Raw genomic sequence first — 5,260 nt, 5'->3', positions numbered from 1 at the left:
GGAATAGAGTCCTTACAGTGTTACGTTTTCTGCAGTAGTAAACAAAACAACATGGCCATTCTTGTCATTGTCGGAGGAAAGTGCCTTATTCCAAGATAGTTTTGATTTTAAAAAGCATTCTGATGACATTCCTAGCGAGAAACATACATTTTGTTTTCATAATATTCGCTCAGTTCTTGTATTATAATTTTTGATTGGTTCGTTTTCACAATGAATCTTTCACCTCTCGGAATAAAGTATTTACAATGTTACGTTTTCTGCAGTTGTTATGGTGTTAAAACCATGGAAACCTAAATGGCATTTACGTTATTGTATTTTGTTGTTACATTGCGTCGTTATCTGAGTTGATAATATATTTGTGTGATTGTTGACTAATAAAAATAATATAAAACATATTGCCCCAGGAATTACCATCAAAATATAAAATAGCTACGCTTGTTTGTTGTTGTTTGTGTGATTGTTGACTATAGATGTTCAATAAAAATAATATGAAATGAATTTTAGTGCCCCAGGAATTACATATATCAGCTTCCGTGGAATTCGGCACCCTGTTCTTCTGTGAGACAATCCGGAAATTATCGCTCACTTCAACAAAAAAAACTATTTTTAATACTTCATCTTTTGATTAATAAGACAATCAACAATTCAATTTAATTTCTGGTTGTATATGCAGCCTACACAATATAAACAATGATTAAAACTAATGGGCGCGGTATACTGACGTCACATCCGTCACATAGGCTAACTCATGCACTCAGGGGTGGCCTGTTGGTTATATCATTTCACGCTATATTTACATATTTATTATTGAGTGGAACAAACCGCACTTACGTCTCTGTTAATCAAGGGTATTATTACAGAAATCCAAACTTAAAACCCATTTTACAAAGTCTACGACCTGCCGTGGGTATTTTCTCGTTACATTGCAGCTGCGAAGGCACGCCCACTTCAGATCTAAAGACCTGAAGCGCCAACAAGAAAGCATTTGGCGACAACTATCACACCGGGAAGCACCATGGATCTGCTCGAAGACGACGACGCCTTATTTCTTGCTGATGTGCTCCTGAATTAGTGTGAGGTAAGCAGTACTTTAATTATATCTCCTTGAACTTTCTGAAACTAAAGCTGTTTTTTTTAATGTTACGTGATAAAGTAAATTATGGTAATATCGCTATGTCCCGTGATGTTTATTTTAAGGAGGCTCAACGTAAACAACAGAGACCTTTGTTTGGGCGGAGAGGGACGAGGATGGGAACCCTCTCCCAAAAGGAAGTAGAATGGAGGAGGGGTGGAAGCAGGCCTCAGGTTGGTTTTCTCCCCCAGTAAATTTGCTGGTCACTTTGTTGAAATAATGCTTCTAGTTTTGGGAAGAGCCTATTGTAAGTGAATGATGTGGTGGTAGCGCAAAAGTCAGTTCAGTACTTGATGAGTGTGGCATGTCCGTTCATGAAAGATCCCAGCTCCTGTGTGTGTATGGTGGTTTCTGTTGTTGCATACCCTCATGTAATGTTTCAGGATCAATTTTTTTTCTTTAAGTCAAAAGCCCAATTACGGACAAGAGCTGGAAGTGAGCAATAGCTTTAGACTTTCTTTACAGCTCATCATTTTAATGCTTTGTACTAAAACTATTGTACTGAATTGTCCCGTTCAAATAAATTCACACAACACTCTTAACGGTTACCTCTGAAAGTGTGGACCCATCATCATGTGCTCCATCTACTAGTGGACAACAGAGTGGGACCATGACCATTCAAGACATAGGTAGATTTTTACTTTACTTCATTGTTTGCCTTATTGCAATGGGTTACTTGCTGTTACCTATGCTTACCCCCCCCCCCCTTTCTGTTTTCAAGGCTCCCTCATACAAGAAGTCTACGACCTTTTGGAACCTGTTGAAGACCCAGCCCCTTCACATTGGAAGGATTGACAGGCCTCCATTTTGGAAAAGTGGACATTAAGACCCCAGTATCTGCGGATCCATACACATTCCAGTGCCCTGTGACTGCTTTTTGCTTCGGCCCCAGCTTTTTCCTACAGTGGTTCAACAAGTGGCTGCATGGTTAAAACACACTGTGCAGGGTGGGCCAGGACTGTGATACTGATGCCTGTATGGAAAAGCTGATATTTAAATTGTACTTTGATCATTGTGCACTATTAAAAAATGAATTCCTTGCAATATACACTGGTTTTTTTTCTGCACCATCTTAAATTGCTATATTGAATGTATTTGGTCATCAGATGCTGAAGCTGTCGATGTAAATCCGAATCATTATTTCGAACTGTGTTGTTGCAATTTTAAGAGGTTACGGTGTGTAAGGTAGGTCTGGTATGAGCACAGGAGTTGGAGTATATGAGGTTACTCTTTACTGAATGTAAGAACTACATTTATCCTTTTGGTAGAACGCCTTCATGGAAATTGTTTCCAGCAGCTTTGCTCCACATTACACGGGTGTAGAAGAACACAGAATATAAAATATATACATATGCAAACAAATTAATGATGAAGAAATGTTTAAAAATTGTGATAACATGTTCTCACCCAAAAGGAAGCAGCTGGGGCGCCGATTCTATTGCAGCTTCCTCTAATCTGTGAAAAAATGTGTTGTGTATTTGGTCCAGATCAGAGCCTGAGGCCTGGCAGGTGCCAACAGGCATTTCCTGCTGTGAGGCTGAAATTCACAATGATGGTTGTAAATGATGACCAGAACACACATTTAGTTTTAACTTATTTCCATAAAATTATATACAATAAGAAACAAACCCCTGAGCCTATAAACTTGAATGACAGCCCAGGTAGTCCTTGTGGATCGCTACCTTAACACAAGAACTGTTACCGATAGGGTGACCATATTTTGATTCCCCAAAAAAAGAGGACACTCGGCCCGGCCTCGAGATGCTCAAATGATACTCGAAAGTTTACTCAAAGATGCCTTATATTATAAGGCAGTACATCAGAGGCCATCTCCTGTTCCTCTGCCTGCGTTGCGGTAAGTGTGTGACCTCACTTCCTGTTAATGCATTGCTGAATGTAGTGCTTTGCTTGCTGTGCTAGCTAAAGTGTGATCATCCCCGCTAATTCCTTATTCGTTGACAAATTACCTTCCCAAACTACATATATATTTGCTTTATTTGGCCTAAGTTTAAAGACTATCTGTCTTATAGCGACAGCCTTCATTTCTGTAAACTCTCCACTCTAAGCTAGCAATGGCTTCCCCCTCTCGCTCTCCTCTCTCCTGCTCAGTGTGCCACATGTTTAGCTACTCCTCAGCCTCCTTTAGTGATACGGATAAGTGCGTTTAATGTAGTTTGTTTGTACCGTTGGAAGCAAGGCTTAGCGAGGTTGAATTGGATCTGCGGCGGCTCCGCACCGATGGATCCAAACAATTAGCCACTAGAGCTAGCCAGTCCCCGTTAGCTGGTGCAGACCTTAGCTTAGCCCCAACTAGCGGAAACAAGCAGAAGCCTGCTGTCAGCGACAAACCACTGCTTCAAGTCTCTTAACAGGTTCTCCCCACTCGGTGACACACACGCTGAGAAATCTACTCTGGTAATTGGAAGTTCCATTCTCAGAAATGTGAAATTAGCGACACCGGCAGCCATAGTCAAGTGCATTCCAGGGGCCAGATGGGGCGACGTCGAGTCAAATTTAAAACTGCTGGCTAAAAGTAAACGCAAATATGATAAAATCATTATCCACGTCGGCGGTAATGACATCCGACTACACCAGTCAGAGGTCACAAAATTTAATATTGAGTCGGTGTGTACATTTGCGAAGACGATGTCAGACTCCGTAGTGTCTCTGGACCCCTGCCTAATCGGACCAGCGATGACATGTTTCGCCGCATGTCATCGTTCAACCGCTGGCTGTCTAGGTGGTGTCCAGCAAACCAAGTGGGCTTCATAGGTAATTGGAAAACGTTCTGGGCGAGACCTGGTCTGATTAGGAGGGACGGCATCCATCCCACGTTGGAGGAGCTGCTCTCATCTCTAGAAATATGGCCCAGTTTAAAATAGAACCGAAACCCTGACAACCCAGAGTTCAGACCAGGAAGCAGAGCTGCCGTCTTGCAGGCTTCTCTGGGCGTCCACTAGGGGGCTGTTACCCACCCAAAACTACATAGAGACTGTGTCTGTCCGCCGACCACGTCAATTTACTCATTCCAATTCGACTTGGAGAGGAGTCAATCAGAAAAACCTAATCAAAATTAACACAACCACTAAATTAACTCAAAAAAACTAAAAATTAGATGTGGACTTTTAAACATCAGATCTCTGTCGCCAAAAACTGAATTGGTAAATGAATTGATATCTGACAATTGTATTGACCTGCTCTGTCTCACTGACACCTGGCTATGTGATGATGAGTATGTTAGTCTAAATGAATCCTCTCCTCCCCGGCACATTAATACTCACATTTCTCGAGGCTCTGGCCGAGGAGGTGGAGTTGCTGCCATTTTTGACAAAAGTTTAGTAATAAATCCCAAACCCAAAACAAGTTTCAATTCATTTGAAAGCCTGATTCTTAGTTTGTCTCATCCAACCTGGAAAACAATACAGCCACTCTTATTATTGTGGACCGCCCTCCTGGTCCTTACTCTGAATTCTTATCTGAATTCTCAGAGTTTATATGCAGTTTAGTTCTCAAATCAGATAAAGTCATTTATTGTAGGTGACTTCAATATTCATGTGGATGTTGATAACGACAGTCTGGGTGCTGCATTTCTCTCTCTTCTAGACACAATTGGTTTCCATCAGTCTGTTCATGAACCGACTCACTATCACAACCACACCCTCGACCTCGTCCTAACATATGGAATTGAAGTTGAACATTGAGTTGTATTTCCACAGAACGTGCTTTTTATCAGACCATCAATTAATCACTTTTGAATTTATACTAATCAACTACACTCCACTCAGGAAAACGCTAGTTTCCAGATGTTTATCTGATCAGGCTGTAGCTGGATTTAAGGAAGCAATTCCAGTGGCGCTAAATTCAGTGTCATGTCCCATTGTTACAGAGGAAAATGTTGTCAACCTTAGTCCCTCCCAAATTGATAATTTTATCGATAGTGCAACAGGCACCTTAGGATCAACTTTGGACTCAATTGCCCCATTAAAAAAGAAATCTATAAATCCAAGGAAACAAGCACCTTGGTACAATTCAGAAACCAGACAGCTTAAACAAAAAACCCAGAAGTTAGAGAGAATGTGGCGCTCCTCCAAACTGGAGGAGTCTCATATCATCTGGCAAGACAACCTT

At 41.2% G+C, this 5,260-nt stretch overlaps 1 long non-coding RNA gene across 1 annotated transcript; it reads left to right on the top strand.

The window, feature by feature from the left end:
* Positions 1–740: 740 nt before the first annotated feature.
* LOC147256991 (uncharacterized) lies at positions 741–2,166 on the top strand. The gene is made up of 4 exons (XR_015117439.1): positions 741–1,078; positions 1,198–1,305; positions 1,691–1,761; positions 1,854–2,166. It is a non-coding gene; the product is annotated as an uncharacterized LOC147256991 (long non-coding RNA).
* The last annotated feature ends 3,094 nt before the right edge of the window (positions 2,167–5,260 follow it).

This window comes from Aulostomus chinensis, chromosome 8, assembly GCF_037954235.1.
Source record: "Aulostomus chinensis isolate RoL2024-O1b breed Wild chromosome 8, RoL_Achi_v1.0, whole genome shotgun sequence".
Taxonomy (NCBI): domain Eukaryota; kingdom Metazoa; phylum Chordata; class Actinopteri; order Syngnathiformes; family Aulostomidae; genus Aulostomus; species Aulostomus chinensis.
Note: the sequence above shows the minus strand (reverse complement) of the source record. Positions and strands in the feature narration are given on the sequence as shown.